Genomic DNA, 27049 nt, shown 5'->3' with positions numbered 1-27049 from the left:
TGAGGCTGGTGGCAGCCATTTTTTAAGTTCAACCATATCTTTAGTACCTTGAGACAAAGAAATAAGCATTTTCATGCAAAAATCTAAGAGACTGAGAAGTGCCCATATTTTTAAAGCAAACCATCTTTTATCTGATTAAACATTGCAAGCTATAAATGTTTTCTTTTAAACACCAGTTATTAACATGTAAAATAACACTGCATGATCATTATATCCAACTAAAGCACAAGGCTATCTTCTACATCTTGCTTCTTTGTGTCCTTGGATTTTCAACCGAAGGTTTCAGCCAATCGACCGAACTATGTTTTAAACGGTGCTAACTTGAAAAAGTTGGCTTCCCACAAGCTCCCACACATGCTCTTAGCATCCAATGGGTACAAGAAAACAATTACTATGTTTGAAGCAGTTTAATGGCTCCTTTTAATCATTACAATTCATTTTTTAAAAATTGTAACAAAAGTGTTTTTTTTTTATATTGACATTATTTCCTTTTTAGTGAATATTCAGAAATGTGAGGTATAAAACCACCATTTCTAAGTACTATCTGATGTAAAAGGAAAGAAGTTCCTACTTCACAACTTATTCTTGTGGTCTGGTTCACATGAGAAATATTCCCTTTTAGAAAAGTATTGGCTTTGATCCTATAACAAAATTACTCTTGAGTAGATTGCTTACTATATGAGGTGAATTAATTTTTACAGTGATGGAAATGAACTCTTACAAGGCACCAGGGTATCATTTAGTACATCAGAAGAGGTAATTTTCTGAAGAGTGGTTTATTTATTGTCTACAAAGCTTAGCACTGAAGAGAAGACGCACACATACCCTACTGAGTGCGTGAAAAAATGCCTAAATCACGCATTATATATGAAAACTTGGAGTGTCTCTGGTACCCTTGCATAATAAAAATATATATTGGCATTGTTTTCTAGTATTCTGGGTTAAGTGAAAGAAAGTTAGGAAAAAGTCCAGGAAGGCTGCCAAAATGTGACCTTCACAGAGTTAAGTATCTTTATCATCTCATGAAATTTTATTTCAGGCTTAAAAAAATGCCTACCATTTATTACTATGGGAAAGAACAGAGCTTGTGGTAGTTGGCTTTTTGTCACTATAACAAAGTACCAGATAACAATTTAGGAGGAGAAAAGGTTTATGTTGGCTCATGGTTTTAGAGGTATCACCCATTGCTGTTTGGCCTTGTTGCCTTGGGCCTTATAGTAGTGAGACAATTTGTCATAGCGTGAATGCTTCGGAGAGGAAGTTGTTTACCTCATGGAGTAACCTCAGGATAGACAGACATAGAGATGATGATGGCAGACAGACAGACAGACAGACACATAGATGATAGATTATGATGATGATGATAGATGGACGGATAGATAGATAGATAGATAGATAGATAGATAGATAGATAGATAGAGCGTGTCCCAGGAGCCAACTATCTCCATCTCTCCCTCAAGGGTGCAATGGCTGAACACGCTTCCACACGGTCCTACTTCCTTAAAGTTTCACCACTTCTCAAAAGTACCACACAGGAGCTTTGGAGAGACATTTAAGATCCAAGACAGAACAGAGTTCTATTATGTTAACATTTAAAACCATCAAGGCATGGGGTGACTAGGGTAGAACTGCCTCCTGTTAGGGGCATTGCCACCTCTCCTGTCTTCTGAAAATTCCATATTAATTCACAGTACCAAGTATCAGAGTTTATTTTAATACTACTAAGGTATATCTCAGTGAATTATGAAAGAGCATGGGGTGTAATTTATGGAAGCCCTGGCAAAGTATTCCGGGGAAAAGGTGAAGATAATAATTTTTAGTTTTTGTTTAAGGATATCCAAATTATAATTTACACCCTATATTTACCAAAAAAATGACATTTTATTACAAATTGTTGGAAGTGAATTAATGGCAAAGCAGACATTCCATGTTTATCGGCAGGACTTGATTTGCACAGTCCCTGGAGTACACCTGCTTATTGAGAAGCCTGGTGTGCACATACTCACAGCTGCCTTGGCTCTGTTACATCTCATCTAGCCTTTTACTAGTTTGGATAAAGGAATATTGATTCAAGATGACTATACGATCAGATATGCAGGGGTGTTAGTCAATTTCCGTTTCTTTGGTGAAGGGGAATGAATCTAGGGCCTTGGCCATGCTAAGCACATGCTCTACCAATGGCCTATGCACCTAGTTCATTAGTCCAGTTTTTATCACTATAATGAAATACCTGAGGCAGCTCACTTTATTAGTTTATATTGGCTCATGGAATCCAGAAGTCTAAGCAATATGATGCAGGCTCTGTCATTGTCATGGGTTTCTTTTGGATGTATCACATCATGGCAGGAGTATGTATATGTATGTGTGATGCGTGTGTATGTGGTCTCTCTCCCTCTCCTTATAAAGTGACCAGTTTTCAATCATGGAAACTCACTCCTAATAACCTACTCATCTAATCTAATCTAATCTGTACTTCCCATAGCCCTACCTCTAAACAACATAATGGGATTAAGTTTCAACTCTCTTAACACCATCAGTGAGACTGGGGACTCAACTTCTTCATGAGTTCAGAGGACACAACCATATTCAAATGACAGTAATTAAATATGGTACTGTCTAGTCATTCCCATTTAAGTGAAATGTTGTAAGAGGATCACTGATCCCCAGTGATGACCAAAACCATCCATAGCAGAAAATATACATGCTTTTAAAAATATTTTATTTTTTATTTATTATTAATGTATGATTATATATATATGTATATATAATATGTATATGCATACATATATGTATACACACATATATATATATATGTATACATATACATATATATATATATATATATGTGTGTGTGTGTGTGTGTGTGTGTGTGTATGTATAGAGAGAGGGAAAAAGAGAGAGAGGGAGAGGGAGAGAGAGAATGGGCATGCCAGAGCCTCTAGCCACAGCAAATGAACTCCAGATGCATGCACCATCATGTACATCTAGCTTATGTATGTTCTGGGGAATTGAACCTGGGTCCTTAGGCTTTGAAGGTAAGTAACTTAACCACTAATACATCTCTCCAGCCCACACATTCTATCTTAGTGTGTGTTGCAAACACATGGAGGAAGTGAATTTATCCACAGAAGAAATGGTTTGAAGATTAATTGTACATTAGCTATAAAGCTTTTGCCATCTTCCTACAGTCCTCAATGGCATCCTCTAAACTGTACACAGTTCTATATACAAGAGCTTAAATTTCTTAATGAAAATCAGTTTAAACCAACTGTGTTGCAAGGTTAACACAATTAAACCATCTCTTCAATATACATTATATTCCAAAGCAGTTATCATCCAGTTTTGTTTTGGATGATTTCCAAATGTTTATTATTTTTATATCCCATTAAAACATGTATGTGAATGTTTATATTGTTCAAATACAGAAACTAATTATCATTAATGAGTAACATTAACAGTCTTACAGTTTTCATAACTCTATTTTTCATTGAGAGAAACAAAAGAAAAGTGTGTTTGGTATCATTTTCTGTAAATAGAGATATACATGGAAATTTATTTAAATGTATGCCAACAATCTGTCTGTGGGATATGTGATAGAATTTAATGATTACAGGTGTTTTTAGATTAACAGTATATTTTTGATTAAATCTCAGCAATCATGAGTGTCAGGAAAACCCAATCTTGCCAATACTTACTTATGATTGAGCTCTTGGGTACTCAAGAAGCACTGTCCCTGGGCAGTGGTGGTAATGAGTTACGTTACCTGCCATGTATAGTCAATCTTTTTCCTGTTACCTGAGAACAATTTGCATTATATACCAATTCACCTTTAAGGAAGCTTGGGGAAAATACCAAACAATAGGCAATGGCTATTTTTCCTCAAGGTTTTATTGGCCTAACTGTGAATTTGCCAATAGTGTGTCTTTTTCATCTACTCCTGCCTTTGCACAAGAAGTTCCCTCAGGGGCTGCTTTTGCCAGTCACCCTTGTAACAAACTAACATTAAACATCTTTTATTTGCTTTTCCTGACAACCACCCTGGGCAGAAATGATTTCTCATTTCCCTATATATGCAATATTTCTATTATACTTTATATTTATAATAGCATTTCTAATTTCTTTTTTTTTTTCAAGGTAGGTTCTCACTCTGGCCCAGGCTGACCTGAAATTCACTATGTAGTCTCAGGGTGGCCTCCAACTCATGGTGATCCTCCTACCTCTGCCTCCCGATTGCTGGGATTAAAGGCATGCACCACCACGCCCAGCTTCTAATATCTTTATTACAACCATTTTTAGCTATTGTCCAACAATCTTCTCCTTAAGCAGAGACTTGACTAGGGGTCTTTTGCTTGCTTTTCTTGTTTTCAATGTACCTTTTTATGTTTGATGGAGCTTTAGACATCATATGTGAAATAACAGAAAAGGCTGGAACACGTAGAATTAACTACAAGAAATGGGCACATTTAATGTTTGTTGCGGTCATTATCCTTGGTGGTTGAGTCAGTCTGGTCTGCTATTCGATTGGGTAATTAAGTTCCTCCAGTGGACCTTGTACTTAGAATGTCCCTGGGATGCTATGGGATAATTCCTCCCGTTCCCGCTATATCCTTACGTTTCAGCAGTGCCTAGCATACTTACGCTATTCATATTCTCATTCAAGAAGTTGCTTGCTGTTCCTTGTTTTGATAGCCTAGGCTTATGGTGGGAATAGTAGTTCCTTTCCTCATTGTGTGTCAAAATGCCCAAAAGAAGCAACTTCAAGTCCAACCTTGGTGACAGGAAACTTGAGTTGGGAGCTGGGTGGATGTGTTTCTCAGTACCATACTTCCTGCCCCCAAAAGGTTCCACAACCTCCCCAAACAACACCACGACGGAACCAAATGTCCAAACACTATGAGTCTGCGTGGGGCATTTCAGATTCAAGCCACAACAGTGGGCCATTTGAGTGGAGTGCCTCACTTCTCACAATCCATCCTCGTGCATAGGAAGATCCATTGATCCTTGGCCTTAAATGTAGGGATATATTTATCATCTCCTTCCTTCTCCAATGCATGAAAGGCAACCCTTGAGTAGACACACATTTCCTTCCACTTCAAGTAATTCCAGGTATGATCTTGATATCTTCACAGGATTTGGGGCCCATGAAGCTTCCTTCGTCTCTCTCTTTCCAGGACAGAAGCTTCAGTTTTCAACCTCCACTCAGAATCACTGAGTCTTTTATTATGTTTTGTGACAAAAAAAGGTTACACCTCACCCTCAGCAGTGTTAGGATTTTGCTTCAAGTAAGAGAAGCCTCTGAGGAGATGGAAGAGCTTCTGTGATGTTTCAAAGTAGCATGCAACTGCACTGTGTTGTTATCTCTCCATACCTTCACTTTGGCATGATGAGGTAGGTCCAGCACCTCCTAACTCCCCTGTCTCCCAGTTCTTCTAAACCATCATGTGAACCAATATCCAGTCTTTAAGAATTTATAGAATTCATGCTTCTTTCTTTTAGCCAGGGTTGAGGTTTGAATTTTATATTCCCCATAGCCTCAGGTGTTTTTGATTAAGCTTCATATTTAATCCACAGCTGGTAGATTCTGTGAAAAGTGGGGTGCCATGCTGGAAGAGGTGTATTGTTGGGGATGTACGTTGGGGTTGAGGAGTCAAGTCTGTTGTGTGTTCAGAGACAGGCTTGCTGTGTCCTCTCTCAATGCTGTGGATGTGTGAGGAAGTGAGCCAGCTTCCTCTGCCATGATAATACTTCTCCTCAAAACTATAAGCCTGAAATAGATCGTCTTTCCTCTCATAAGCTGCTTCTGGTCAGGTGTTTTGTCCTAGCAATGAGAAGTTAACTGAAACATCCAGGTTTCCCATAGCCTACAATAGCAGTTCAGTTGTATATCTGTTAAGGTTGGAATCTGGAATGCTCCCATAGGCTGATGTTCCCAACATTTAGCTTCTAGCTCCTGATGAAACTAGGTCACTAGGCATTGTCTTTGGATGGTCATATATGCCTACAGTTTGGGCTGTGGCCTTTCCTTCCTGATACATCACCCTGTGAAGACTTGTTACACACTTTTGCTGCTGAGAACAGAGCATCTGTCTTCTATCACCAGGCCTTCCCAACTGTCATAAACAGAGAGCTCACTGAACCTGTGAACCAAAAATCAATCCTTCCTCCCTTAAGTAGCTTCTGTTTGGTATTTTGTTACAGCAGTGAGCAAGTAACTAATACAGAATTTTCCTTGGGGGTGGGGGGAGGATTTGTCATTGATTAGAATTACTTAACTTGGTTGCCTTGTCACGTGTGTTCTCTCTGAGTCTAGAAAGTTGACTTGGGTGGTTTTCTGCACTTTCTTCATTGTCAAGCTGACCTTGATATTATTTGAGGCTTGCTTCTTCGCAAGGAAAAGTGAAGCCTCCCTAAGACACCCCAACATCCGCTAAGGGCTGGAACACAAAGGACATTCTGTACTGTATCAAGCCACATTTCTTCTTGTTCACAAAATCCACATATCATTAACTTATCTAAATTCTCTCAGTGAGAGTAAGATGGTTCAGGAAAAAAAAGAATTTTTTATTCTCTTGGCCTGACTTTTATTTCCAGGACTCATTAAATAGCAAGAATTTTAAACTTTATTTTGTGATTAATCCTTCTGTCCTCAGAGAGAAGAACCTGTAAAATTCAACATAGCAGGTTATTTTTCGAGCATATCTGAGATAAAACTTTTGTACTTGTTTCTTGCAAAAAAAAATTCAAGTGAAGTAATTATGGTAACATATTATAAGCATCTACTGAACTGTCTTTTGTCAGTCATAAAGGGATGAGAGTTATTTTGAAGGGTGAGGCATTGAGAAAGTCACCCAAGACCAGCCTCCCACATAGATGGGCCATGCTGAGGTGTGGCACACAGCCACCACAGTTGTGGCCTCATGTGCTTTCTTGCCTGTGCTCCAGGCTCTTCACAGTGATGGGGGAGGGGAACAAGCTATTTGCAGGGTTGGGAAAAAAATCAATTTTCATCTTCAAAAGATGAAACTACCCACCAAGATATTGACTTAGAAATAAAGTGTTTCTTAAAGACTTCTCATCTCCCATAAATGTCAGACCCAAACCTAAGAGTTGGGAGATTTAAAGTTTATTGCTAATTTCAGATAAACATGCATATAGCTCAGCCTCAAGAAGAGGACTAGTTCTCCACAAATGATCTCACCAAGCATCTGGCTGCCTGTGCGCAGCTAGTGTCAGGACCCTCAGAACCTGACAGATTTTTATTGATAGCTATAACTTGAGCCCTTCCTATTTATTTTCCACTTGGAGGTTTTATTCCTCTTTGTCTTGTTGATGAATTATTTCCAGAGCTTCAAGATTGACTGCATAGAATTGAGTCTAACGCACTTTTCAGTGCAGCCTTCACGGCACACAGCGCTGTCAGTTTTTGAAGCTTGGTACGGAGCACACTAAGTCACCAGCTGGAGATTTGGGGGGCCTCTCTTGGCCTCATACACTCAGTGGAGGCTAACTGCTCTGACAGGTATTTTCTCAGTATACAAAACAAAACAGAACAAGGTATATACTTTAGGAGGCATATGAATGCATCCTTGAACCTTGTGGGAGCAGAAAATACCTCCCTTGCAGGGCCCCAGAAGACTGCTTCTGGGAAGGCTTCGTAGAGAGTACTGTAGAGTAACACGCTGTCTCTTTGCTTCCTGGAGTCTCTTATTTATGAACTTTATCCTGACTGTACACATGCACCTATTCTAAGAAGAGAAACAAAAAGAAAAAGTGTGGGGGGGAGATATAAAAGATCGTGATTATTGTCTTGTTAAAGAGATTCGGCACTGCCTGAAATATAATCGGACTAGGCCTTACTTCACCTGATGAAGAATCTAAATTGCTGGGCACTATTAACTCATGGAGTGATGCCTGGGAGGAAAACATATTAGCTACAGATAAAATGAAGGTCTTTTTTTTTTCTCTGCATATTAGTTTATAGCATTTGTTAAATTTATACCTCTACTATACACAAAGTATGAGAAATGAAGGAATTAGAATTTAGTTTCTGCTTCAAAAAGGCTTTTTTTTTTTAAATGAAAAGTAACCCGAGATTATCATCCTCTGTCCCCTAAATACCACCCACACCCATTTCTCCCTACCTAGCAATCATTCTTTGTAGGGAAAATAGAGTGAATATTTTTGAAAAACTACAGTAATAATGGTCACTATTCACACAAAGTTTTTCTTTGTGCTATACATTGCACATCCAACTTACATACATTATTTTATTCCTCCCAAGAATCCTTCCAAAAAACTATTTTAGGACTTTTCAAGATTTTTGTTTTTTTTTTTTAAATCATTACTTATACTGAAGCCCAGAGAGGCAAGGCAGTAGAGCCAGCCCAGCTTCCAGGCCGAGGTTCTTCTGCCCTGAAAGGCTGCTTTTTGACTCCGTTCACCAACCTCCTACTTGTATGAGCTATGACAAGGACTCTGTGCCCTGATACACTGGGTTTGAATGCTGACTCCTTTGTGGGCAGAACTGTATTTCACTAGGTACATCCCTCAACCTCTGCTTGCCTAGGAGCTTTCACCTAAAACAGGAGTAAAGAGTCCTGACAGATTAGAGGGTGCCATTCTGAAGATTACATAGTATTTGGAAGTAGAGCCTTGCTGGTGAAAGTAGGTTAGTAGGAATGGGCCGGTCCTAACGAAGCCCATGATTACAGCAGACTTCTGCAGTGCTGTTATTTCACATTTGTGATTATTTTTCTAAACCACCTTACTTCTGCTATCTCATTTCACTAAGACTTTATTGATGGCCTCATAACCACTCTCCCTCACTCCAGCCTCCAGCCTCTCTAACTTTCCCTTGGCATCATTATGGGGTAGCTTTTTAAAAACTGGGATGGCCTCATGTCATTCCCGTGCTCAAATGTTTTCCATTTTTCAGGCACAAATGGAAAATCCTTCATGTAGTCTCTCAATCTGTCCTTGCCAGCATGTCTGTTCCATTTTATTTCTCCCTTCATAGCCTCATACATATTTCGTTCCAACACAGGGAGTCTGCCATTTCTAAACACTTCTAGGCAGAAACAACTCCTCATCTCTAGAATGATTCTCCTTGCCAATGTGTTTGGCAAATTGCAGTGTACCCCTCAAGGTCAGCATAAATATGGCCTGTGTCACAAAGGCCCCTCCCACGTACAGATAGATAGATGCTTTAGTTGCTTTCATAACGTTTTGAGTGTCTCACGGCCCTTACCAAATGGTGCTGGAACTAATGGCTTTGTCTTTGTCCCCAGTAAAGACATAAGTTCCTAAGGGCCAATGGTTGTTTTATTCTGTCTTTTCTTCCCAGGTCTAGCACAAGGTGGATATCCAGTAAGTAAGCTACTAGGAAAGGAATGTGGAGAATAGACATAAGCTGTTGGAGTATCCTTGTGATTTGTTGTGGAGGGAGTGTTCCATCCAGGATGCTAGAACATGAGAGGCTTTGACATCTGACCATATTTTCAGATCTGTATACCTAAGGCTTACCAGAATCCTGAGGAGAAAGGAACAGTTATCCTCTTGTGGCTGCCTCAATTAATATCATTAGAGTTCTCTCCCACCATCCTCCTTTTCCCTTTCCTGAATTCTCCCTCCACTGAACCTCTTCTTTCCAACTAGTTTCTGTCTAGTCATCATTTTCCCTCCTCTGATGCAGGTCTTGTGTAGCTAGCATCAGCTACTGTCAGTATCAGCCACATGACTACCATGACCACTTGGTGTCTGGAAAATAGTATTTTAAGCAGTAGCCTGTCCTTTGGCTCTTACATTCTTTCTGCTACCTCTTTTGCAAAGGACTCTGAGCCTCTGAAGGGCCCATCTCCAGATATAGTTACACTGGGGGTTAGGACTTCCACTTTTGAATTTGAGGAAGACATAACTGAACCCAATAAAAGGCCAATTTTTCCTTAGTAATTTTGCTACTATCCACCAAAATTGACCTTGGAAGAATTAATGGAAGAATTTATTCATCTTACATATAGTTATACCACCCATCATGAGTCAAGAATTTTTCTAGGTACAAAAGTTTCAACGTTGAACAGAATACATAAAATTCTATTTTTCATGGGTCTGGAAGCCCAACTGGGAGGCACAGTGTAAAAAAGACAATGAAATGCATTGCATTGTGCTCAGTGATTACTGTTAAGGAAGTAATAGGAATTAGGAACAGGAGAAAGTATGGGGTCGGGTTGAAAGATTAGAAAAAAAGCAGAGAAGGCGAAAGTACAAGAAGACTAGAAGTGAAATTGTGATCACATGACTAGTGGTAGTGGAAGGGGGTGCATTCCAAGCAGGAACAACAGCAAGGACAAAGGTTTGGAGATATGGTAAGCCATCATTCTTGCATCTCATAACCCACAACCTGTGGGTGAATACCAGCAATCCTACCGAGGAGAGCTCTCAGTGGAAAGGGGGCAGGGAAGAAAGGAAATGGTAGTACACAAGATGTGTCCATAAAGTCTCTACTTGATTAAATATATTTAAAAAGATGCAAACTAACTAACTAGCTTAACAAATAAATAGAAAAAATAAGGAGGGTCTGGAGAGATGTCTCAGTGGTTAAAGCTTTAAAGCCTGACGGCCCTGGGTTTGCTTTCTTAATGCCCACATAAAGTCAGATGCAAAGTGGCACATGCATCTGAAGTCCATTTGCACTGAAAGAGGCTCTGCCATGCCCATTCTCTCTCTCTCTCTCTCTCTAATTAATACATAAAATGTTTAATAAAATGGCTAGGAAACCACTATGACTGGAACAGAGCAGATGAGAAGGAAGGCAAGGATGTCAGGAAAGGGCCTTCAAGTCATGCTTTTCCTCTTCTAGAAGTTTCTGAGCAGATGCATGGCATTCCTTGACTTACATTCATGGAATCACTTTGGCTGATACATTGTGATAATACTAAAGGGGGACAAGGATGAAAGCAGGGAGAATAGCAAAGGCTTCTTGAAATGATCTGGAAATTGATGGTACAGGAAAGGAGGTTTAGAATGGCTATATTCTGGAGAAATATGTCTGCGTGCATGCGTGCATGCATGCATGCATGCATGCATGTGTGTGTTTGGTGTTTGTATGTGACAATGCATGTATGTGGCTGAATAACAGGCATGGGCCACCATCACACATCATGTGGGTTTTGGGGAATCCAGCCCGGATCCTCCTCAGTCTTGAACAGCAACCACGTTGCCCATTGGACCACCACCTCAGCCCAAGATTCTGGATGATTTGTGAAGGTAGAGCTAAGAAGGGAAATCAAGATGCTTCAAGATTTTTGTTCATACAACTGTACAGATGGAGATCTGCTTTCTGAAGAAGTAGACTTGGGGGCCAATATTAGGAGCTTAGTCATGAGTCATGTTCATTTGACTAGCTGGCATTGGAGGGCATGGACATGCAGATTATAATTAAATCTGTGAGCAAACACAAGGATGGGATGTGCACATATATAAAAAGACGCAATGGGATGGAAAGATGGCTTAGTGCTTAAGAGCTTGCTTGTGAAGCATAAGATCCTGGCTTGGAGGCTCGATTCCCCAGGACCCATGTTAGCCAGATGCACAAGGAGGCACACGCGTCTGGAGTTTGTTTGTAGTGCCTGGAGGTCCTGGTATGCCCATTCTCTCACTCTCCCTCTTTCTCTCTCTGTTGCTCTCAAATAAATAAATAAAAATAAACAAAATTTCTTTTAAAAAAGACATAAGTATAAGACCTTAACCCTCAGCTGAGCCAGAACCAAAGAGAGGGGACTCACAAAGCAGACAGCAGAAACAACTGGAGTGTGGTGACCTGTGTGTAGGAGAAACAAGGATGTTAAGATGGCAGGTGACCTTTATTATAATGTCACACCAATAGGATAAGGGCTTTGAAGTAATGCCTGGCAACATATATAGCTCTTGAGTTTTAGTAGAGGTGGTTGCCAAAGACTGGGCGGGATGAATTCCACTGAGCTGGGGGAACAAGTGAATCTATACAATATTACCAAGTGATTTTGTAGCACCTAAAAGGAAAATAAAATGGGTTCATTATTTATGTATGTTTCTTGGTGTATTCAACTTCCCTTTTGGCTCTGTGTGCCTTCTGTCTTTCTAAGGTAATAACAGTGACATTGTAGGGAAATATCAAACCTTGACTCTGTGACAGATGCGTTTCTTACATGCCCTTAGATGACTCCAGCTTCACCAGCATCCTTTGAGTGAGACACTTACCATTACTGTTTTATAGATGAAGAAACTGGGGTGCCAGCAAGGGGAATCTGACATTCAGCACATGGATAATGTAGCAGACAGATTCAGATTCGCTGAGATGAACTTCCAGACCAGGCACAGTTATGGAGGAAGGGATTTATTGAAGCTTACAGATCCAGGGGAAGTTCCATAATGTCAGAAGAAGCTGGCCTGCATTCACAGGACCAAGCAGACAGAGAGAAGCACAAGCCTAAAGGTCAAAAGCCACAGCACACTTCAGGAACTCCAGCTAGGCACACTTTGCATATCTTTAGATTGAAATCTGAAACCTACCACCATACCTAAAGATCCACCCAGTGATAGTGCCTCCAGCCAGGTGGCTGCAGATGCAAATTACAAACAATAAAAAACTGAATATATTGGGGGCCATCTATTCTATTCAAACCACCACAGATGACAAGAGGTGGGATCAGCCCAGACTAGAGACTAACTCAGGCTTTGCCACCTGCCCACTTAGTTCTCTGTTCCATGTATTTTTTTTTTTTTATTTTATGGTGAAAAAATCACTGGACAGTGACTGTCACATTGATGAATCCAGAGAACTTGGACCACAGATAAGTCTCAAAAAGGTTACTATTTGTTTTAAAATGCTACTCTAGGGCTGGAGAGGCTGTTCAGTGGTTAAATGCACTTCCTGTGCAAACATAAGGATCTGCGGGGGACCTGAGACCAACAAAGTTTGAATCTCCAGAGCCCATGGAAGCATTATGCAGTTGGGTGAGCCCATGTGACTCTTTAACCTCAGTCCTTTGGAGAGTAGAGTCTGGAGAATGGCTGGAGCCCACAAACATGAAGACCTGGAATCAGTAAAGGACTGTGTCCTAAGGAGAAACAGGCAAGTGAGTGATGGAGGGGAGAGCTGATGTTCTCCTCTGGTCACCACAGATGAGCACATGGGGCAGAGCATCAGTACATGCATGCACATATCACACACACACACACACACACACACTGCTACTGCTCTCATTCTATGCCAGAGAAGAACTCTCACCAACACCTGAGATACAGAAAAACACATCTTTTCTTTAGTCCTGAGAAAAACAGTGCCACCAAATAAACATTGGCAGTAGTCACTTTGGCAAACCCATCTCCATCATCCGCGTTTCTCTGTGTTCTGCCCCACGTGCTTTCCTAAACTCCAAATCAGGGAGCTGTCCAGTGAATGATCCACAGTGACCATTTCTGTTGAGCTCTGCTCTTTCTTTTTCATCTCTAAACATTGCAGTTCTGTTTGCGTGTATGTGTGTGTGTGTGCACATGCATGCCTGTTCATATATGTGTGGGTGTGCATGGTGGATGCATGAGGAAAGTGCGTGTGTGTGTGGACATGACAGGATGACCACAGATGTTATCCTCAGGTGAGGGTTTACTTCCTTTTAAGACAGGGTATCACATTGGCCTGGAGTTCTCCCATTAGGCTAGACTAGGTGGTCATCAAGCTCCAGGGAGCTCCTGTCTCTGCCTCTTCAGTACTGGGCATACAGACCTGCACCACCATGCCCAGCGTTTATGTGGGTACTGATATCAAACTCACATCTGCATGAGCCACCTACCCAGCCCAGCATTTTATTTAATACCCTGAATCTTTTACTATCTTACCCTTCTCTTCCTTTCCTCCCTTCCTCCCTTCTCCATTATTTTTGTCCCCACAGTATAACTGTCAAAGAGTTGAGAGGGGATTCTTCTCATTCATTCACGCCGTCCTTGTGGGGCAGAGAGCTGTACAAGATAAGGAATAGCAGGTTCACATGCAAGGCCTGTGCACTTGCAAGCGTATGTAGCATATGGCTACAAAGCAAACATCAACCATGGTATTTTTTTTTTAAACAAATTGAAGTTCTGAGGTTTTGGAACTAGAAAACAAGACTTCTGATGATGCAGAAACTCAGCCAGCCAAATGCTTTGTGGACTAATGAGATTTTTCAATGAAAATGCAAAATCCTCAAATATTACTATTAAATGGAGAACTGATGAAAGGCAATTATTGGAATGCAGTGTACTTTAAAGAGGATTGGATTTCAGGAAAAAAAAGGACCATCAGCCGGCATTCCTCATTCTGCTTTGTAATTGCCATTTCTAGCTCATCTGAACAATCGTGTGACCCTTGAGAAAAGAATTAGTGATTGCAATCACAGTCCCTTAATCAGGCATTTTGAAAGAAGCAATACTTGAAAATCTTCCCCGTACAGTGGCTCACAAGCTAGTTTTGTAACTTCTCTTATGCAGTACTGCTGTGATTTAGTGTTGCATTCTGGCTAGTAATACCCTAATCAAATTAAATCCAATATGAAAGTTGAAATAGGGGCCAGTAATATTGTCTACAGAAAATGGGAGTGGTTGGCGTCATGGCTGGTGAGGATGTTTGACTTTTTATAGAAAGTATATATAGTAAACAGCTGACTTGTGTCAAGATGAGAGTTTGGCTGTTTCCACAGTTAAAAATGATGGGGCAAGGACATTGCATGTAATTCACTATGAAAAAAAAAAAACAAATATGAGATTATTTATCTGTTTCAGATTTATTTCTGATGGAATAGGTCTTGCTTTCCCTGATGTAATAGCATTTTTTTTTTTTGCGAGGGTATTTGTATTTGTAATATTGTTAGGAGGTATCTGGCTCAGATATAAAAGACAAAATATCTTTTGCTTCCCCTCTGCTTGCAATCAGCCTATTTCCTACAGAATCAAGAGAGCCATTTATATGGATAAGCACCTGTTGTTGGAATCCCTGCTCTATATCAGACCTAGAGAAGGAATTTAAGCCACAAATGAATTATTCACTTTAAGTGAAACAGAGCTGGCTGTAATTTGTAATTTAACAGGTAGAGTTCTTGAAATACGCTAGATCTGTTAACTCTTTCATTTAAGGAGAGTCATAGCCTTGAAAGGGTTTATGTAATTTTTTTATATCGGCTGATCATATCTCATTCATGGCTAAGTCTATAAGGCTGCTATTCTGACATTTCTGCCTTATTTCCTTTATAAAAGTGAATTCATCTGAGAATGAAAATAGTTTTGTTTAAATACTTTAACAAATTTACCCTTTGCCTGGATTAACATTAAGTGTATTATGATAAAGACTTTTTTTTTTTAAAGTGCATAGAGTTTACAAGGATGACAGCGATTGGTCAAACTTCTACATGGGGAGATATGCATATGTGTAAGAGTGTTCAATGTGTGTGTGTGATCATGAACATGTATGGATGTGTATGTAAAGACTAATGTCAATGTCAGGTGTCTTTATTTTTTCAACTTTTGTAACAAGAGAATCATTCTTTTTATTTACACTTTAAGTTATTTATACCTTGTAGTATCAGTGATCACTCCTCAGGAAATGCCTTCCTTCTAGATTATGCATTTAATTCAGAAGTTTAAAGCTCTTTTGTTACTCTTTCTTAATTTTCCCCACCTTTACTCAGTTTTAACACTCAGTTCACTATTCAATGGCTGTATGTCTTTCTTGCAGGTTTATCCCATTTGGTTCACATGCTTGACCATTCTCAATTCCACTATCTGAATAGGTAACATGTTGTTACATGGAAGCCAACATGTCAGGCTATGAGCTTTCCTGTCAACTACTTAGCCATAAAGCTTATATAATTCACATATGTCCCAATAGCTTCATAACCTGAGTTTATCACATTGTATCCAGTTTTAAAAATCCCATTTTCCCTTTAAAAATAGCTCTCAATTATTTATTCCTTCTTTGTAAATGATGACTTCAATTTAGTTCATATCCTCCAACCTTCCTTATGAATTGTTAAACAGCTTCCTAAGTATAACCACATGTAGAATGTGTAATAGTCATATACAAGTATTCATATAAAAATAAAGCAGGCATGTGCTCAATGTCCAATTGCATTGCAAAGATCAACAGTAAATGCAATTAAATCTTACAGCTTCAAAAAAATTGAAATAATTCACTTTATGTTTTTAAGACAGGGTCTCTTGCTAAACTTTTAGAGCTCATGGATTTCGCTGGACTAGCTAGCCAGTAAGCCTTAAGGATCCTCCTGTCTTACCTCTCTAGTGCAGACTGTAGGCACACGCCTTCATACCCCGCTTGTATGTGGGTGCTGAGGCTCCCAACTCAGGTTCTCATGCCTGCATGATAAGCGCTTTACCCACTGGGCCAGCTCCCCAGCTCCTCAATTTTTAAAATGACTGCATGTGCATATTTTCAAGCAAGATTTTACTTGGGGTGTGTGTGTGTGCATTCACTGACATTAATTTGTGATTTTTCTTGACCCTTCTCTGTTTGCCTAGGAACATAGTTTTGTGTGATTCAAATGCAAAGGGTACATGCTCACAGTGGCTTGTGGCCTGGAAAATACAGCACCAAACAACGGGTCTGAGACCACCATTCTAATTTCCCTTCAGGCCTTTCTCACATCAGTGACCATGGTAATATTTTAGTCACTCCACTCGGGACTTGCTTCCAACTAGAACCTCAGAGGTAGCAGGTCAGGTGGTCATCCTCTCAGCCAGCCAGGTCTCCAGGTAGAACTTCAATAACGATGGCAATTTTTTTCTACTCTCCTCTGTTCTCCAGGAATTGCTCCAGTTCATGTTATGTCACCACTCCCATTATGATTCATGTTTTCCTGAGATGTAAAATTATGGAAATTCTTCAGGCAGAAAATGGGTACAAATAGTCATTGTGAAAAAGCTGTCGAAAGCCAGTGTTGAGGTGAACTGCTTGGACTGCATACTTCTGTCCTCAGAGAGGTCATTCCCTTGGACAATATTAAGCCCTCAGCCAATTAAGTCAGGCTCTAGTTCACTGAACTTACTCTCAGGCTATTTCCAGTGCCCAAAATGGAAAAGATCAGAAATAAGGTAAAATTGGGTATTTTAATCTTATATTTCAATAGAGACCTTGCTATTTTTCACCTATGACACAAATATCAAAAGTTTGGTCTTAGGCCCACCTGTTACATGATTTCATCCCCTAATGTGTGCCTTTTTTTTCTTTTGCAAAACTATGAAGATTTTAGAATAAATGATTACTGAAGAAGGGATAAAACATTAGGGAGAACATTTCAGATTCTGGTAAAAAGTCTGGATTTTCCTCTTTTAGTTTGAACACTGAACTTATGATAAAGGCATATAAGATAAGGCTAATGATGAGTTTTACTTTTCTGTGAAGATCATAAATTTATGTATCTTTTCATTGGATATTAAGATGTAGAATACAAAGCAGCCATGTAAATAATTAAATCCAGAAATCACATTATAGGCATTCTATAACTTTTTAGAATAGATGATAAATCAAAGTTTAACTCCCATTATTTGAAGGTAAGACACACAGGTCAAAACACCAGCTATATGCCTTCTGCAAGGTATTAACTCTCTTAATTCCATCATGGCTTGGTATTGGCTGCCAAAATGATATATGTGCTAATATGTTCTCACCAAATCACATGACTTTTTGTTTCTTAAAACTATCACGATCAAGAGAGAGACAATTACATGAAAAGCATTTATTGATGGAAACGGTAATATACAAAAGAAGAGCTGGTTAAGCACCTATGAAAGGAAAGCCTATTGTTTACTGAAAGCTTCTACTCTCCTTTTACTGCCTTCAATTATTTATTTCCAAGTTGACAAATCGTGATCAATATTCAGTTATTGGCCTGATAATTAACAGATGATGGCCTGTCTGGATGAATAGTAAATGCCTGGTGCTAATTAACATTTGTTTTGATTACTGGGTATTTAGTTGTCAAAGGTAGCTACAGTAATGGCATAGGATGCTGGAAGATGGGTTCTTTCTGTCACTGTAGCTTTTGACTGCTAACAGAAATAACTTTTTTCCCCTGCAAAGGAAATGCCTGATTTCTATTAATGCCCACTGTACTATGACTCAAAAGCCTGAGAGCTCAGCCAAGACCCATGATTATTTTTAATGAATTGTAACTGTGAGAGAGAGAGAGAGAGAGAATAAAAAAAGAGAGGATATGTAATCGAGGTAGATATAGTTAAGTTTCTGAGGACCTCAAAATGCGAAATATGACTGATTAATGGATCAGTAATTTAATTAAAACTTAAGGGATGATATGAAGCTTCAAAAGTATTAGAGATTTTGTAATCAGTTTTACAATTTCTTTTAAACTATTCTTTCTCCTCAAGGGGGCTTTACTGGGGTTTCAAAATGCATGATCATCCACAGGGTAATACAATGGGAGTAGACACGATTGAGGTAGGATTGACTTCACATCCTAATTTTTAAAGACTGATTCCCCCTTAGTACCATCTCAGGCATCATATGGGAATGTATTTTTGTATCTGTAAGAATCACTCTTCTGTTTCACCAGGTGGGTAGCTGTGAGGGTTTAGAGCACAAACAGGAAATTTCTATTATGAAATGTATGCAAGTAAGGAAAGACACTCTGGAGGTCGGTTCGTTCTTGTCATGTTAAGGAAAAGCCAGGAAAATAGCAGGGCAGCACTGGGAAAGTGATGTGATATCTGAGCATCTCAGTTTCTTCATCAGCACATCAGTAAAAAGAGAATAGTATTGTTATCACTGTCATGTAGGGGTAAGAGTTCATATATATAAGATGATTCGAACAATGTCTGGTACATAGGACCTATTATCTGCATGTAAAGTGTCAATGTTGTCATAATTATAACTGCTAAACAAGTGCTACCCATTTTGTGTGCTTTAATTCCTTTATTTTTGGTACCTAGAGAAGATTTCACTGCAATTCCATATTCTTTTCAGACATGAACATCTACGGAGATGTCCAGTGGGTCACAATTGTACAACTGGCATGTTTTCTAGGAAGATCATGTTGCTGATGCCTTCTTTAATCTGAAATTTCCTTATACGTTTGCAGTGTCATGGGGGGGGGGGAATCTTCCTTCCCAGTAATAGAATGTATATGATTTACATTCATTGAACAGCTATTGAGGGCAGTGTGACTCAGAACAGCCCTGGAGTACATGGATTCATGTGTGCACATGTCAATTATTGGTGTGCCTTTTCTTAATGCATGAGCCTTAAGGATAATAGCTTATAGGGCTTTTTAGACAGGGTAATTGGAATTTTCACATTTAAAAAATTTATTTATTGATTGATTTATTTGCAAGAAGAGACAGAAAAACTGGTTGTGGTGGGGCATGCCTTTAATCCTAGCACTTGTGAGTCAGAGGTAGGTGGATCACTCTGAGTTCAAGGCCACCCTGAGACTACATAGTGAATTCCAGGACAGCCTGGGCTAGAGTGAAACCTTACCTCGAAAAACCTAATAATAATAATAGTAATATACAATAAACAGAGAGAGACAGAAGAGAGAGAGAGAAAAAAAGAGAACAAGCACTGGACATGGGTATGCCAGGACCTGTAGCCATTGCAAATAAAACCTCTAGATGAATGTACCACTTTGTGTATCTGGCTTTATGTGGGTCCTGGGGAGTTGAACCTGGGTCCTTAGGATTTATAGGCACGTACCTTAAACACCAAGCTATCTCTCCAGCCTGAGCTTTCACATTTTGACCAATGTAAATTTTTTTTAATTTAATTTATTAGTTTTCATTTCAGTGAATACAGGCAGTTTGGTACCATTATTTAGGCTCATCTGTGATCTACCCCCTCCCATTAGACCCTCCTTGTTAATGAAAATGGGTCGTGCATTGTGGAGTTAGCCCCCAGTTATTAGTATGATAAATGTCTCTGCAAATCATGACCCAACATGTAACTCTGACATTCTTTCCGCCCCCTCTTCCGCAAGATTTCCCTGAGCCATGTTGGGTTCATTTTTGGTCTGCTTCAGTGCTGAGGTGTTGGGGGCCTCTGAGGCTTTGGCTCTCTGATTTGGTAGGAGTTGATTTTTCTCTGCGTTGATCTCCTTCCCCTTTGTGCTGGTATCCAGTTCACAGGAAAACATCACCCTTGCTTATTTCGCCAGTTGTCCTTAGATTCAGTTGGGCCCCTTTTGAGGTATGTTGGGGCAGCTCTCTTCTTAGGATCTGCATCTATCTGGAAAAGAGAAGCAGATTCTCCAACGGAGAGTAAGTTAGCACCCGGAAAATTGAGATAACACTTACTTTTTTGATAGACAGTTTGATAGGTGTAGGCCCTCTTATACCCCGTGATTGATGGTAGCTTGATATGGTAGAGTGGGCTTGTGTTTGGGTATGGTTCTGACTTGTTTCCCAGCTCCAGCTAAGGGTCTAGTACCACTGAGTGGATCAGTTAGCCAAATCAAGAGCAATTGATTCCTCACCATGGCTGTGTACCACTATTGCACTTGTGTGGGCATCACATCCGGTTATTTGTTGCTAATTAGGTTAAACAATGTGTTGCTTGGACAGATCTTGGTCATTTCCCCCAGTCACCTATGTAGCGCCTTCTGGCACTAGACACGCTGACTGTCTGGGGACTGACTCTCTCCTGGCTTCCAGCCATGTCATTCCATTTTACACGTCAGCTGTGTATGGAGTCTTCAGCAATAGGGTCTTATCACTGGCCTTTGGTGGGTCATTAAGTACTCTGACAGAAGTCTGTCATTGTTTTGGGAAACCTTGTAGGTTTCTCTGATCAGAAGCTCATTGTGAATGGTAGGCCCAAGCTGGAAGTGGGGGTTACAGGTCAGTGTCCACTAAGAAATTGAGGAAAAAGATAACTAATATACAAGAGTTAGAGAGGAGAGAGATAGAGGGGAGAGGGGGAGAGGGAGGGAGGGAAGATGTAGGAGATTTAGGTCAGTCTTGATCCTACCCTCTCCAGTGTCTTGTGGTTCAGGTGTTTCCTGTAAGGGTCTAGTGAAGGTTCAGCCATTTGGTCTGTCTTTTAGGAAGTAGCAGCTCAATTCGTAATAGCTAAAAGCTGGAATCAACCCAGATGTCCATCATTAGAAGAATGGATAACAAAGATGTGGTATATCTACACAATGGAATTCTATACAGCAGTAAGAAAAAACAACATAAAGAAATTTGAGGAAAAATGGTTGAACCTGGAACAGATCATTCTCAGCAAACTTACCCAATCACAGAAAAAAAATTGACCAATGTAAATTTAAGTATGTTATTTTAAAACAAAAACTAATCTTTAAGCATTTGTCTTAGTATTGAGTCTCAAAAGCACATTTCTCTTCTATATCTCATTTTTCTTTCTTAACTCATAATGCAATTTTTAATCTTGGACCTACTCTTGAACTCACTGATTTTATATTGCTGATACATAAAAAATAGCTATATTTGAAAGTATTTTTATATTTACTGTAAAAGGCATGCCAGCCTATTTAGGGTTTGGACTATTCTCTGTAAATATTAGTGTTTTTCATAAATAAAAGACTAATAGGCATTCAATAAATATGAAAAAAGAAAGTTAATTTGTCATGGAGTTAGCCTTGGAATACAAATCTATTGTAGTCACGATATACTATTACAACATGTTATGTGATATATATGTATGTATATATACACACACACACACATATATAAATACACACACACACACACACACACACACACACATATATATATGTATATATAACATACTTAATAAGGATGCCAACAATTGTTTTGGTCACGTAGTTTATACCTGGCAGGCTGGACTTTATGTTTCCTTTTCCGTTGTGATTTTTCAGTATGATTTCAGTGGGCAACACTTAATTAAACTTCATCTACTCTTTTTACGCTCCAGGTGTTATTATGCTGCTGCCTTCAAGAAGTGATTTGCACACTGTTTACTGGAGCTGTGAATTTAATCATCTCAATCCTGTGCTATCACAGGGTGCCTATAATAAGATGTATTGACATTTCTCCAGAACATACTTTGCCTCCATGAATGTTGTTTTGCCAGAATACTAAAGACGATGTTTACAATAGGGCATATCTAAACAAAAAACCAGATCCTCCTTTTAGGATAATAGTACATGGAAGTTGCTTGTTTCAGTAAATGTGTGTGGAGCAAAAGGTGTCAAATAATAATAAATGTGGAGAGAAGGTTTACAAGACAACAAGGTATAGTTTGGGAAGGAAACAACAGTGGCCAGATGCTAAAGCAGGACTTTTTGTTTCTCGTATGGAATAGCATGGACCACCAAAATTAGTATCAGCCACCAAAATTCTCCCATCCAACCTCTACAATCAATCTCAGATCTACATATACATATTTCAAAGCTCACCTACACTTGGCACATACACATAAGTGTCAATTTATGTTTCATGTGCAAGCCAGGACATTGGACATTTCCTAATGTAATCCAAAAGAGAAAATTAAAATATGAAGAAAGGAATGGAAAAAAAAAAGCTAAGAGAGAGATGATGCATCTTTTGAGGTTTTATTATATACTTTTCTAAGTATTTTATGTGAAGTGAGAGATTTTGTATTTATGAACATTGACCCACAGCAGAGTGGAATAATTTCACAAGGAAGGGAAAAATACAAACATCTCAGGCTGGAGAGATAGCTTAGTGGTTAAGGCATTTGCCTGCAAGGCCAAAGGACCCCAGTTCATTTCCCCAGAACTCACGTAAGCCAGATGTACAAGTTGGCACATGCATCTGACATTCATTTGCAGCAGCTAGAGGCCCTGACATGCCCATTCTCTCTCTCTTTGTCTCAAATAAATAAAATAAAGAATAATTATATAAAAGATGCAAACATCTCACAGCAGGTTTTTCTAACTCAAAGTCTACAAAGCTTAAGCAAGATTATACTACCAGCAAGGCATGGCTAAGCTACAGTAAGGACAGGGTCTTGGACACCCTTGGCTGTGGCTGAAGGGCCAGAGTCAATAGAAGCTCCCAATTTTAAGGGAAGTCATTGACCCAGATAGTTAACTGAAATCTTTAAGTTGTAAATTTTGACTTTAAACAGCTCAAACTCTTTTGACACCTCATATCCCACCCACAGGCAGTCTGTGGCCTGTGGGCTACCTGCCAGATTAAGCAAAATGAGAATGACAAACTCGGAATCTAGGCCATGAGAAAATGCCACAGGGAAAACTGGAATTCTTAGAGGGCTCTTCGGGAGGTCACCTGACTCTCTGAAAGTTCTGCCTGTCCAGATTAGTGCTTGAAGGAAAAGCATCCCAGTAATGAAATCAAGCTTCGTTTCACCCATGGAAAAGCAGTTCCTAGTCCTGTCTTCCTCATTTGTACTGCTACAAGTTTGGATCCTACATGTCCCACAAGAGTCCATGTGGAGAAGGCTCGGTCCATAGCGTGGAACTCTCAGAGTCTTTAAGAGGTAGAATCTAACGTACATGTTCAGGTCCTGGGGGTAGAATCTGGAAGACGACTGTGAAACCTCAGTCCCTTTTTGTCTATTTTGTATCCCAGCCACGAGATCAACAGCTTTGTTCTCCCACATGCACGCTGCCAGGCTGTGATTCCTCACTATAGGCACCAAAGCAGCAGGGCCACCAGAGTGGGCTGAGACCTCTGAGATTACTGGCCAAAGAAGCTTCCTCTAGCAGTTGATCATCCTTAGGTATTTTTTTAGAGTAATGAAAAACAAAAGTGCAGTCAAACTGCCATCAGTCCAAAACTTGAGTGATGCTGTCTGATTAAAAGTCTAGATTCTAGCTACATTTTACTTTCCTAACAATATCTGAAGAGTCACTGACTTATTACACTATCTATAGTGCCTATTCCTTAGGTCAGTGGGCACAGAATTTTAGGACTCTCATTCTTCTGAAAGGAGTGATTTACTAAAAAATATGTGGAGGATCATTTTGAATAATAATCGTTCATATTAGTTTGTTGTTTGTATTGATTTACCTCCCTTACCCTGGCCTTATCTCTGCTGAAATATACATGAGCAAAATAGTTTAAGAGAAGAAAGATTTATTTTGGTTCAAAGTTCAGAAGACTCAGCTCCTTTTAGAAGGGAGAGACAGCAGAACAGAGCAGCTCACATCATCATCATGGTGGTCAGGATAAAGAGACGAGGAGACAGAGAAAGGAAGGAAGGGAGGGAGGGAGGGAGGGAGGGAGGGAGGGAGGGAGGGAGGGAGGGAGGGAGGGAGGGAGGGAGGAAGGAAGAAAGGGAGGAAAGAAGGAGACAGAAATAAAGAAGGAAAGAAAGAAGGAAGGAAGGAAAGAAAGAGAGAGAGAAAATGCTATGCCTTTCTGTTTTTCTACCTGGGCCTTCAGCTGCATCTGGGACATGGCTTTCTCCCCTTAGACTACGGCTTATTTCTTTCCTACATAGCCTTTTAAAAAATGCTATATGTTTTATAGGCAACATATTCAATAATAGTGTGCCAATACAAAGAAATGGCATATGTTAAGGAGCTAAAATGCTAATTACCTTGCTTTGATAATTGCACATGGTGTGCATGTATCAGATTATCATAAAGTGCCCCATAACTAGGTATAATTATATCAATAAAAATATTTCTTGGAAAGCTAAAATAGCAACAAAATGGTAGTGTCATTACAAGTATAAGTGCATGTGTGTGTGTGTGTGTGTGTATGTGTGTGTGTGTGTGTGTGTTTGTGTGTGTTGGGGGTATACTGCGTACTTCCCTTGGCTGCTATAGGTCTCTGGGTCACTGAAGGTGCCTATTTAGTGTTAATTGTTAAAAGGAAACAGCGCTCAGCCATGAAGTGTGAGGCTAAGCAGTAACTCTGTTCACATGAACTGCGTGCTTTCGAGAAACTATCCTGGCATTCTTCCTGTGTGAGGTAGTCATCATGCAAGTTCTATCTTATCTAAAATTATTGCGAGAGTAAAAATATTACCAGGACAAGATTTTATGCCTTATTTCAGAGTCACACTGGTTTTTGACTTTTCCTCCTGCTTATTCTATTTTTTCTGAGAAAGCATTCAGATTGGCTTCAGAAAAAAAAACAAAAATCTTGTCTTTGCCTTCCAAAGAGCTGAGAAGAGGAGGTTCTAGCCAGTGGGAGCTGATGGGACAGTTATTTCTTCAATGTGACAACAGGGATGGTTGCTTCTGAAAAATAAAAACACAGGCTTCCAAAAGATCTAGCTGATGAACCAGTTCCCGTACTACTCGGGATTGCTTTTTTTTTAAAAGCACAACATGTAACTGCAAGTATTTCTTTGGAAGGAATTGCATTTTTACTTATGATTTTTCTCACTCCTCAGTAATCTCCCTCAGTGAATTTGACTTGTGTTGATGCTTTCACACCTGTGAGTGTGTATCCAAAATAAATCTTTACTTGTGGAGAGACAAGAAAGCCATTGTTCTATAAATTTCTGTATTATTATAAAACTAAATTAAGTGGGGAGTCTTCTTTAAGTTTAGTTTGTTTGTTTGTTTGTTTTGTTTTGTTTTTCAAGGCAGGGTCTCACTCTAGCTCAGGCTGACCTTGAATTCTCTATATAGCCTCAGGGTAGACTCAAACTCACAGCGCTTCTCCTACCTCTGCCTCCCGAGTGCTGGGATTAAAAGTGTGTGCCACCACGCCCGGCTGGTTTTTTAAATTTATTTTTATGTGTGAGAGAGAAAGAGGCAGAGAGAGGGAGAGAGACAGAGAGGAAGGGAGAGAGAGAATGGGCACACTGGGCCTCCAGCCACTTCTAACAAACTCCAGACATGTGCCGCCTTATGCATCTGGCTTACATGTGTCCTGGGGAATCGAAACTAGGTTCTTTGGCTTTGCAGGCAAGTGCCTTAGCTTCTAAGCCACCTCTTCAGCCCCTAGAAGGGAATTTTTAAGAGCAGCACATAATCTATTAATTTGACAATTCATCAAGCCATGAAAGTAGTCTGAGCACACACTTCAGTGTGTTAGAGATCATCTTTCTGGGGATGCTAACCTCCAAGATCTGTAAGAGCAATAACAAGTTTACACTTGAATCTGGGAATATGATTTAACTTTAATCCTATCTTCTTAACTCGCTCCTCAACCATTCATGTACTATAAATGGTTTTTATTGAATGCATTAAATCAAACTTTTCTCTTCTCAAGTTCAATCATGTTACATGAAGCAAAAATATATAATCATAATTGATATAATGTTTTGCATTTCAACTATTAATATTTTACAAATTTCCCCTAGATGACAATTTATACCATTTCATTAATTCATCCTGCAATTAATTCATGTTGGGCATTTTATTTTATTTTTTGGTGTTTTTTTAATGACAACTTTCATAGTTGTAAACAATATCCCATAATAATTCCTCCCTCCCCCCACTTTCCCCTTTGAAACTCCACTCTCTGACACATCCCCTCTCAATCAGTCTCTCTTTTATTTTGATGTCATCATTTTTTCCTCTTATTATGATGGTCTTGTGTAGGTAGTGTCAGGCACTGTGAGGTCATGGATATCCAGGCCATTTTGTGCCTGGAGGAGCACATTGGAAGGAGTCCTACCCTTCCTTTGGCTCTTACATTCTTTCCGCCACCTCTTCCACAATGGACTCTGAGCCTTGGAAGGTGTGATCGAGATATTTCAGTGCTGAGCTCTCCTGTCACTTCTTCTCAGCACCATAGTGCCCTCTGAGTCATCCCAAGGTCACTGCCATCTGAAAAGAAGCTTCTCTAACCAAAAGTGAGAGTACCATTGATATATGGGTATGAACATTAAGAGAAGTGCTTACTGGGCAGAACATTTTAGTTATCATCCCAGGTTGCCAACCTAGTAAATACTCATTGATTCATAATATCAAAGACCGATTCATTACTTGAGGAAAACTGCTCAAAGATTTGTCACAAATCAGAGCCTGTGCATGGCGTTAATAACTGACGGGGTGATCACAGGGTGGAGTTTATGAAAAGATAACTTCCAGTCTTTGAAATTCCTCTCTATGTAGGCTTACATTTAATGTTTATTATGTGCTCA

Source organism: Jaculus jaculus, chromosome 9 (assembly GCF_020740685.1).
Source record: "Jaculus jaculus isolate mJacJac1 chromosome 9, mJacJac1.mat.Y.cur, whole genome shotgun sequence".
Taxonomy (NCBI): domain Eukaryota; kingdom Metazoa; phylum Chordata; class Mammalia; order Rodentia; family Dipodidae; genus Jaculus; species Jaculus jaculus.
This window is presented reverse-complemented; position numbering follows the sequence as displayed.